This window comes from Branchiostoma belcheri, unplaced genomic scaffold (genome assembly GCF_001625305.1).
Source record: "Branchiostoma belcheri isolate BF01 breed outbred unplaced genomic scaffold, Haploidv18h27 scaffold594, whole genome shotgun sequence".
Classification (NCBI taxonomy): Eukaryota; Metazoa; Chordata; class Leptocardii; order Amphioxiformes; family Branchiostomatidae; genus Branchiostoma; species Branchiostoma belcheri.
The window spans coordinates 13,174-25,089 of record NW_017804236.1 but is presented as its reverse complement, the minus strand read 5'-3'; the positions used below and the strand labels follow the sequence as shown (position 1 = coordinate 25,089).

Sequence of the window (11,916 nt, the reverse complement as noted above, 5' to 3'; positions counted from 1 at the left end):
ACGACTGTGTGTGTGAGATGTCGGTTAGTTTGAGGAATGAATTCCCTCTGCTATTTATTAACCTTTAGTTTACAATTATAGAAAACAATAGAATGTAAGCATTTCAGATGCAAAATTGTTGAATTTAACAATATACAACACTTTTGCTCCTCTTCACAGAAATAATAGCTTAATAAGCTGCTGTAAGTAGCCGTTTCTTGTACCCCTCCAAATGATCTTTATTTATGTCATAGTTATAACACACGTATACAGCCCAGTTTCACTTTATTGAGATGTCCTTTAGCCCTTTGTGTAGGCTCATCCTACACAAATTACATACATAACCTACATTGTACAAGTACAGATCTTTACATTCACATTCATAATACAAGGAATTACACGTCAGTTAAAAAGTCTCAACAATAAATGACAATAAAAAAAATACTGCCTTTGCCTTGAAAGATAATTTGAGATTTTACGAAATGTACCACGCTATTAGTGAAATATTTGACCTAGGATATAGTCCAATTTACTTCAGTTGGTAGATGCATATGGCATCGACCGTTCAAAGGGCGACGACCTTCTACAGACGGAAATTAGCACCGCCGATCCTTCCCGAGATGAAAAGCCATTATGGAAATTCACATCTTCTAAAAACCGATAGGTGTTGCTCTTAACTAGCTTCATATGCTTGTTTCATTTTTGCTTCTAATAATATTACAGTGGAGATTAATATTAATAATTACAATATAGACCAAGGCGATATAGGCGTTATATACAGGAGTGACACAAGTGTTCTCTCGACACCTAAGCAACAAATGAAATACCGTAACATGTTGTAACAAGAAGGTCTGCATTGAAAATGACAAGTGCCAGAGAAAACATTAAGACATCAATTATTTCAATACATACGTTTATACTAAGTCTCATACAATATATAACGATATGTTACGTTATACTTACATACACACACTCACAAATGTTGCCCTTCTGAGACAAAACCAACTTGACCACATGTACCCTGTCATCAAAATCTAGCCACAACTTCTAGTCATGCTGCTCATCCATTAACAAAAACACTATGATTTAATCAAACGGCATCGTAAACATAAAAAAACCCTTACCGACAGTTTTGATTGCTACGTTCCACGGATCCCGTACTTTCTTTAGTTGTTCATGACGTAACAAGGAACAAATCATTCCATGTAACAAAGAACGTGGAACATGACAACCAGTTTTGTTTTGTGCCGTTCGAACGATGTCGCTGCAACGCCACGTTCTATCAAACACGGAAACACGGTTTTCACCCTGCTCTACAAACATCGAAAGGTTTATTTACAGTTGTACAACTGTACCACGAGGGACGTTCCGATCTTCAGTTGAAGGTGTGTTTCGTGTGGAGCATCCCGCATACTTCCTTTGTTGTCAAGTCGAGTCTTCGGTCAGGTAGGCCTATTGGAGCTATAACATTTCACTTTTGGGACCGTTGATTGAAACATCTGTGGATTATAAACAGCGTGGGTATGCGTGTGTGGACGTGCGTATGTTTTGTGTGTGTACGTGCGTATGTCTTGTGCACATGTGTGTGTGCGTGCGTGCCTGTGTACAAGTGTGTGTGTGCATGTGTGTGTTTGTCAAGTTTTGCTTTGAAGGTACTGGATGTATATTTGGTATCGTTGCCACTTCTTCTGGTAAATTGTTCTACCAAGAATCAGGGGGTTGATGATATATTATGAAGAAACATAATCTATTGTTGCTACTGGTGGTCGTTTCTATTACTCTCAGATGTGTTCGCTGGCTTGAGTTTATTTATCAAATATATTGTTGTTAACATTAAATAAATATAGCCCTTCGTGTTGCCAACACCTATGACATACAAAATGTCATCACGATCTCGCAACGTTTTTTGTCTGCTCATTAACAAACATAATGTTGCTCATTATCCAGTGTCGTGTAGTTGTACATTGTATATACCACTGTGTGTGTTTGTGTGTGTATGGTATGTTTGTGTGTTTCAAATTCTTGTTGTTGTTAACATTTCGTCAATTCGTAGCCCTTCGATTTCCCAACACCTATTTACATACTAAATATCATCACGATCTCCAACAGCTTCTGTATAACAAGCAAACCGGACCATAATGTTGTGGATTATCCAGGCAGTGCCTACTGCGAGTTTCCACATGGACATTTTCTGTAATATACAATGATACGATTCGACCTGTTATCAGCGAATTCAATCCTTGATTTCGAAGTCATGGTTGTATTCTCTCTGGCTGGTTTTCTTGGGAGAAGGACTCTAGACACCAGCGTCGGTCTAGGAGGTGTTCCGTATGTCGTATGTCCAGCTTTTTAATGTATGGAGAAGACGAGGAATATTCCGGTCTCCAATGGCATCTGACGAAGAGGAGTATTCCGATCTTCAATAGTAGCTGTGTTATGTGGAGTACGTAGATACATTACTTAAGACTATAAGAGTAAATACTAGGCGCTATAACAAGTATCTGTTGGTTTTGGTTCTATTGTTACAAAATGTAATACAGTAGAATATCAGCAACAAACGTCTTTCTAAGCAATTACAACTACAAGCACTAATTCTATCACCGCAACCATTATTCAAGAAACAAGAAACAAATAGTATACTACATAAACTGATTCTATAAATATCTAGGTTACCAGAATAAACAATAACATGCTAATATTGGATGGTATTCCATCTATAAAAACCACTATTTTCTTCTATAACAAACGAATTTATGTTAGTTAGCTTGATATACTGTATTTCACATCCCCTATATCAGTTATGCTATATCATAGCATGCTACAAACCAGATATACCACATGCAGTATGACGTTTCCAAGGAACAATACAATCTGTGAAAGGCACTTAAGCAAACTGTACACACAGTTTAAAGTGACTGAAGTACATCATGAAGAGCTAATACATGGACTTTCCTTTACCAGCTTGATTTCTAATACTACTGAAAGTTATGTACATCGTATGTAAAACTCGCCCTGAATACTCAACCTGCTAATGGTGTTGTCATATACAACATATGAACTTTCTAGCATGTCCTCAATCCAAGTATTTCTTTGATTTTTTTCTTGTCTGGTTTCACATGATTCACCTTCTTGCACACAACAAATCGCTCACTAGTAGGGGTGGGTACGTTCGGACCGTAAAAATTTTATCGGTCCGGTCCGAAAAACCGAAACGTCAGTGGACCGGTTTTTTGTGGACCGGAACAAAAATCTAAACTTGTAGTTACTGATGATCACTAGATACAAGAAGCCAGCCAGGAAAATGAAAATCCAGCATCAAAATAAAAGAAATTTACCTTAGTTTCCGTATCTCTCCTTTTGCAACAATATTCTCCATATTTTCATTACCGATAGTCATCTAGAAATCATAAAAGAGAACTTAACAGGCTGCGTTTGCTTCGGATCAAGCCGAAAAATCACTGATTTTACACCACATGGCATGGTCACACTGTGCAGCACATAAATTTTCACTCGAAATGAGAAATTAGTACCAAACAAAACGGACCATTATGTTCCCAAGGCTGTATTACTCTTTTGTACTTGTGGTCAATTTGTTTTCTTTGCTTGAATCGCGTAAAATACCAAGGAAAATACAAGAAAAGTTCGGGAATCGGCTCTAAACTGAGCCGAGCGGCGGCCATCTTGGATTCCTTAAACCTGCAATATGGGCCAAACCGCTAGAGGGGGCGAATGCACATTGAAATCCTGCGATGTGATTGGTTGGGAAGTTTAATATATCAATATATTCTGTTCTGAGGTGTTAGTAGCCATATAGGAGTAGAGGAGAAGCTTGATAATGTATAGAACGGATAAAATAAAATTAAAATGGGATAAAATAAGATAAAAATAAATTTAAAAAATTGTAAATTTTAAAAAATTTAAAAATAAATAAAAAATTTTTGTAGTGGTTACTTATATATTGAGCATTTAGCAATGATCATTTAGCAAAAATTATTTGGTACTGATACTCCGGTATCCAGAATCAGGTACAGGTACAGGTCCGGACCTGGACCTGATCCTCTGGACCTGGACCTGAAAGAGCCGAACAGGTACCCACCCCTACTCACTAGAGTTTATATGTGTCTCCCGCAATGACCCAGGTGACTTAACAGTCTACTGCACTCCTCACACTTAGAGTTTCTTCCCTGTTTGATATGACTAGGGTCACAACTCAATTCTCAAAACTGAGGTTTGTACTCCTCAGTCACACCTGTAGGGTTTCTCACAAGTGAGTCCGCATGTGTTTCCTTAGATTACACAGCACACTGAACTGCCTGCTGCACTCATCACATTTGTAGGGTTTCTCACCTGTGTGAGTCCGCATGTGGCTCTTCAGATTCCACAGCAGACTGAACTGCCTCCTGCACTCCTCACACCTGTAGGGTTTCTCACCTGTGTGAGTCCGCATGTGAGAGTTTAGACTACCCCATTGACTGAACTGCTCTGCTGCACTCCTCACAACTGTAGGGTTTTTCACCTGTGTGCGTCCGCATGTGGGTTTTCAGACTGCCCAACTCACTGAACTGCTTCCTGCACTCCTCACAACTGTAGGGTTTTTCACCTGTGTGAGTCCGCATGTGTGTCTTGAGATGACCCAGATGACTGAACTGCCTGCTACACTCCTCACAACTGTAGGGTTTCTCACCTGTGTGAGTCCGCATGTGTTTCTTCAGATTACCAAGCTGACTGAACTGCTTGATGCACTCTTCACAACTGTAGGGTTTCTCCCCTGTGTGAGTCCGCATGTGGCTTTCCAGGTCACCAAGTTTACTGAACTGCTTGCTGCACTCCTCACAACTGTATGGTTTCTCCCCTGTGTGAGTCCGCATGTGTGTCTTCAGATTCCCCAGCTGACTGAACTGCTTGCCGCACTCCTCACAACTGTAGGGTTTCTCCCCTGTGTGAGTCCGCACGTGGGTTTTCAGGTTACCAAGTTTACTGAACTGCTTGCTGCACTCCTCACAACTGAAGGGTTTCTCACCTGTGTGAGTTCGCATATGAGTCTTGAGATGACCCAGATGACTGAACTGCTTGTTACACTCCTCACACCTGTAGGGTTTCTCACCAGTGTGAGTCCGCATGTGGTTCTTTAGATCACCCAGCTGACTGAACTGCTTGTTGCACTCCTCACACCTGTAGGGTTTCTCACCAGTGTGAGTCCGCATGTGGTTCTTTAGATCACTCAGCTGACTGAACTGCTTGTTGCACTCCTCACACCTGTAAGGTTTCTCACCTGTGTGAGTCCGCATGTGTTTCTTTAGATTTCCTAGATGACTGAACTGCCTGCTGCACTCCTCACACTTGTAGGGTTTCTCACCTGTGTGAGTCCGGATGTGTGTCTTCAGATTACTGAACTGCCTGCTGCACCCTTCACACTTGTAGGGTTTCTCACCTGTGTGAGTCCGCATGTGTGTCTTGAGATGACCCAGATGACTGAACTGCTTGCTGCACTCCTCACATCTGTACGTTTTTGTAGATCTCCCATCCGATCCTCTTTTGATGCCATCAGAGCCACTGCTGTTTGTTGCCATGGTAACAAAGCTGTGCAGTCCTGGAGTATGAAAATGAACAGCATTTAATTTCAACAGTTTCTGTCTGCTCAGAACTATCAGAAACTATCAATCAGTTCGGCAATGTATCATGAAAGTTCATCTGTGTGGGTAGTAATCATACTAAAACGTTGAACTTAGTATAGGGATCAAATTTTCAGAGACCTCTGTCGCCTTCATCATGATAATTAATTACCAATTACTAACAATGTGATCTCGCGAGAGTTACGGTTACAAACACGTGACCCTATTCACACGAGTAATTCGTCCACCATATCTGTGAAGGCTGAAGTGCTCTGATATATATGGCCTCCTTTATATAATAGTCCTGTTCAGTGTCCAGTATTCTGGCTTTGTAAAGTTCAACAATAGAGAAAAGCTAGGATTACTTGGAGAGTTGGTCCTTTCTGTGATAGTTTTGAGACCATCAGTTTGTTTGAACCTTTATTTACGAAAATATCAACTTAATGTAACTTCTCCCCAAACATAACAGCTATCAGTCATGCAAACATCATTACCGTAGCTTGTCTAAAATGCAGGAAAACTCGACAGTCTATATTGCGGTACCTACGGAAATCTGCCAAAGTGCTAATGAAAAAAATAACTAGAAAGGCCGATATTTGCTTTGGAGCAAATACGGCAATGGCTTCACCACAGTTTACGACATGGCAGGGAAAGAATGAGAAACACAAGGGAAAATAATGCTTTACATTGATATAATTATAGTTTGAAGTAAAATACAACTAAGACTACAACAGTTGGATAGCTATTCCCTACATTATTGGTTAGGATTTTTAATTGTATAATGCAAACTGTTGATTTTCAAGATAAAAAGAAGTGTTCATGCCCCATATTTCAATGCCAGAGCAGGAAAGCTTGAAATACCTACCAAAACACTTGAACACAGACCTACTGTCAGTATGGAATGGCTCTGAGCAGATATTAATTAAGTTAAGCCAGTTAAATCCCAACACAGTAATACATTTGTTATAACACAGCCCAAAAACCTCAAATAAAACCATTCTAAAAGCCTGTATCACCAAAATTAAAACAACGCCTAGGGGTATTTGTCCACTGTACCAACATACCAAATTTCAGGTCCTTAGGCCCCAAAATGAAGATGCTGAATCCATTTAACAAATGACAGGAGAAGAAGAATGAGAAGGAGAAGAAACACCAGAAAAGGCAATATGGTGTGGTGAAACCATAACAATCATTTCTTCAATGGAACAAAACCTAACTTCATACAAAATTTCATGACATCCAATGCCTCTTTGAGATATGCTGCTAAAACATATACATGAACATACAAACACAACTTTAACATCCTTGACATTAATTAAGTTGATAATAAAAAAAATATATATGTTCTTACCGGCAAAATATCCTTTACACAGTCAAGTCTTGATCCGCTACACCTGAGTACTGCAGGCAGCACTACTGGACTATGGAATCTTGCTTCCCTTTCAGCACTACTGCTAGTACTGGACTATGGAATCCTGTTTTTTTCCTTTCAGCACTACTGGACTATGGAATCCTGTTTTCCCTTTTAGCAATACTGGATTATGGAATCCTGTTTTTGATTTCAGCACTACTGGACTATATGGAATCCTGATTTCTCTTTCAGCACTACTGGAATATGGAATCCTGTTTTTTTTTTCCTTTCAGCACTATTGGACTATGGAATCCCGTTTTCTCTTTTAGCAATACTGGACTATGGAATCTTGTTTTCCTTTCAGCACTACTGAACTATGGAATCTTGTTTTCCTTTCAGCACTACTGGACTATGGAATCCTGATTTCCCTTTCAGCACTACTGGACTATGGAATCCTGTTTTTTTTTTCCTTTCAGCACTATTGGACTATGAAATCCTGTTTTCTCTTTTAGCAATACTGGACTATGGAATCCTGTATTTGCTTTCAGGACTACTGGAATATGGAATCCTGATTTCCCTTTCAGCACTACTGGACTATGGAATCCTGATTTCCCTTTCAGCACCACTGGACTATGGAATTCTGTAGAAAACGGAAAGCAAAAAGATGTGATCAGAACGTCTGCATTCAAAGTTCCTTTCAGTCGACAAAGCTTCCTTTTAGGATCAGATACACATAGTTAGTGAATCACCCCTCACGCACCATCAATGAATAGCGCTCCTTTGCTCCATGATGTAAACCAGATGTGTGGGCGGTAAGACCATTGCGAGGCACATTTGGGGTTTACAAAATCTTCTATCTCGAAAGAACTTTCGAATTTCAACCCACAAATTACCTCTTCTCTGCACACTCCCAGAACAGGTGGAGCACGCTCTCAGAAACACAATTATTATTTGTACAATATGCAAGCACTTGTTTTGTTGTGTTTGATTTAAAATTTTTTAAGGAGACGGCATAACCCCTTCTAGACCTTCGCTGACATGTCAACAACATTTTCTCACGATCTTTTACAACTTGGAGGGCAAACAAAACAAAACAAAGTCTGCGTACTTGTGCTGCTCTCCATATACTCTAAAGTTGCTACTGACGGAAACGTGTTTACATACAAGGAAAGCGGTACTTATTGAGCAGTTTAAGAACTCACAAGCGGCACACACATCGCTAGCGACTCAGAGAGCGAAATTTGTAACGTTACGTGTTATTTTCCTGTTACATCGATACCTGTAGAGTAACAAGCTCTTGGTACTTACCTGAGTTGTATGTAGGATGAAATCCCGACGATCTGATCCGAACAAGGCTCGCAGAAAACTCTGAGAAAGACGACGAGAAACCCTCGGTACTTTCTTCCACACCACGGCACGTCTGGTGGACGGAGACACGGGGGTTAGCGTTATGAGCTCCGCGGAGACGGGATTTATAATGAGGCGAAGCGGAGGAGGGTCTCCCTTGCCCGTCCGCGGAGTTCGAATTCTTCTGGCAGTTTTTAAAACTTTGTTAAGACACGTCTTTCTACAAGAATCCATGCATGAATCGTCTACTAAGTTCTGGCATCTATGCTGTGTAGAGACAGCCGTTCAGGGTTTTGTTTAGTCGCTTTCCATTGCATGGAAGATCAATCGTTGACCGATGATGATATGCGGAAAAAAATCAATTTCCCCCAAAACCATTAAAGGTTATGGTTTAGTTAGCGTTCGTGTGTGTGTGTGTGTGTGTGTGTGTGTGTGTGTGTGTGTACACTGTGTGTGTTGCTGACTTCTGTCGACTGACAATGTTCCCGTGAATGCGAGCATAACTTACACCGCGGCTTACTGTCCCGTCCTAAGGACTTCTTTGCAGTAGTGTGCAAGTCAATGAAACCACCAACATGAAAATTCCACATCACTCCAAACCCGCAAAGACACACCCAGTAGTGGCGACAATAACGATCTTCGTGACTTTGTCGGTCATTTTCCGTACTCGTGTAACGTGTGTTTCTGTACTCCAATTTACCTTTCACACACATCCTTTGGTTTACATACCAGCAAAATAAAAGTCAAACTACTATTATATACAACAGCACATCTCTGACAACCCAACCTCATACATAATGAAGGCATGAAGCCATCAACCTCTTTTTACAATATAATACAATGTAACTCTTATGATATACACGTAATAAAGGACGCTATATACAGGAGTGAATTATGAATTATAGAATACTAAATACAAGACAGTATTCTTTCCACACGGAATCAAGAAATGAAACACCGTAAGTCATGTTGTAACAAGGTCTGTATTGAAAATGACAAGTGCCATGACAGTGCATATTGAAAACATTAAGACATCAATTATTTCAATATATACTTTTAATACACTTATACAATATATGCGTTATACTTACATGACATTCGTGAACCCACCGTGAAATGTTCCCCTTCTGAGACAAACCCAACTTGACCACATCTACCCTAACTGTCATCAAAATCTAGCCACAACTTCTAGGATCATGCTGCTCACCCACCAAAGTAATTGTAAACAAACGGCAACGAAAACAGAAATTTTCAAACAAACGGCAACGTTAACACACAACTATATCGACAGTTGTGATTGCTACGTTCCACGGATCCCGCATTTCCTTTTGTTGTTCCATGACGTAACAACGAACAAATTGTTCCATGACGTAACAAAGAAGTGGAACATGACAACCAGTTTTGTTTTGCGCTGTTCGAACGATGTCGCTACAACGCCACGTTCGATCAAACGCGGAAACATGATTTAGGGCTTGCTCTACAAAGATCGCGGGAGGTTTATTTACAGTTCCAGCCAACTTGTGTGTGATAATACATCCCAACTGTTAGTATCAAGAGAGATACTTTGGACGCAGAGGGACGTCCTGATCTTCAGTTGAAGGTGTTTTTGAAAGTGGCCCTGTGTGTGTTTTTGTGTGTGTGTGCGTGTATGTGTACATGTATATGCCTGTGTATGTGTGTGTATTTGTATGTATGTATATGTTTGTATGTGTGTGTGTGTGTGTGTGTGTGTGTGTGTGTTAGTTGGTTAGTTGGTGTGTGTGTGTGTGTGTGTGTGTGTGTGTGTGTGTGTGTTTGTCTAGTTTTGCTTTGTTTTGAAGGTACTGTGTATATATTTGGTATCGTTGACACTTTTTCCGGTAGATTGTTCTACCGAGAATTCAGGGGCTTGATGAAGAAACAATCTGTTGATCCTTCTGGAGGTTTTTGGAACTCAGGTTGAATCGTTTTTTAGTTTATATATTTTAAATATGTGTGTGTGCGTGTGTGATTATTCTGTGTGCGTATGGTGCCTCTGTGTGTGTGTGTGTAGTGTGTGTGAGTGTATGGAGAAGAAGAGTAGTACGTAGATACATTACTTAAGACTATAAGAGTAAATACTAGGCGCTATAACAAGTTCTATTGCTAAAAATTTAGTAGAATATCAGCAATAAACGTCTTTCTATACACTTACAACTACATGCATTACTTCTAGAAAACGAGAAAACCATTATTCAAGAAAACAAGAAATAGATACTAAACAAACTGATTCTATAAACATCTAGGTTACCAGAATAAACAATAACATGCTAATATTGGATGGTTATCCAACTATAAAAACAAACTATTTTCTTCTTCAACAAAAGAACTTTAAACAAACGAATTGATGTTAGTTAGCTTGTTATACTGTATTTTGCATCCTATATATCATTTAAGTTGTTATGCTATGCCATGAAATGCTACAAACAAGATGTACCACATGCAGTCCAACGTTTCCAAGGAACAAAACATTCTGTGAAAGGCACCTAAGCAAACTTTACACACAGTTTCAAAGTCACTGTTTGAAGTACGTCATGAAGGGCTAATACATGGACCTTTCTTCACGATCACTTTATCAGATTGATTTGTAATACTACTACTGGAAATTAACAAGATCTTATGTATAACTCGCTCTGAATACTCCACTTGCTCATGGTGTTGTCCTATACAACATATGAACTTTCAAGCATGTCCTCAATCCAAGTATTTCTATGATTTTTTTTCTTGTCTGGTTTCACATGATTCACCTTCTTGCACGCAATAAATTCAATCACCCACTAGAGTTTGCAAATGTCTCTTGCAATGACCCAGGTGACTTAACAGTCTGCTGCACTCCTCACACTTAAGAGTTAGAGTTTCTTCAGTTTGATTGGACTAGACTCACAACACAATTCTAAAAACTGAGGTTTTGTACTCCTCAGTCACACCTGTAGGGTTTCTCACAAGTGAGTCCGCATGTGTTTCCTCAGATTACACAGCACACTGAACTGCCTGCTGCACTCGTCACACCTTTAGGGTTTCTCACGTGTGTGAGTCCGCATGTGATAGTTTAGATGACCCCTTTGACTGAACTGTCTGCTGCACTCTTCACATTTGTAGGGTTTCTCACCTGTGTGAGTCCGCATGTGGCTCTTCAGATTCCACAGCAGACTGAACTGCCTGCTGCACTCCTCACACCTATAAGGTTTCTCACCAGTGTGAGTCCGCATGTGTTTCTTAAGATGACAAAGCTCTCTAAACTGCTCGCCACAATCCTCACACTTGTACGGTTTCTCCCCTGTGTGAGTCCGCATGTGTTTCTTAAGATGACCCAGATCTCTGAACTGCCTGCTGCATTCCTCACACCTGTAGGGTTTCTCACCTGTATGAGTCCGCATGTGGGTCTTCAGATTTGCCAGCAGACTGAACTGCCTGCTACACTCCTCACACTTGTACGGTTTCTCACCTGTGTGAGTCCGCATGTGTTTCTTAAGATTACCCAGCAGACTAAACTGCCTGCCGCACTCTTCACACCTGTAGGGTTTCTCCCTTGTGTGAGTCCGCATGTGCATTTTCAGGTCACTCAATTTACTGAACTGCCTGCTGCACTCCTCACATCTGTAGGGTTTC

General features: G+C 40.2%; 1 pseudogene; it reads right to left on the bottom strand.

Annotated features, from left to right (window-relative positions):
• Nucleotides 1-4,049: 4,049 nt before the first annotated feature.
• Nucleotides 4,050-11,916, bottom strand: part of LOC109482171 — a 14,546-nt pseudogene continuing 6,679 nt past the window's right edge.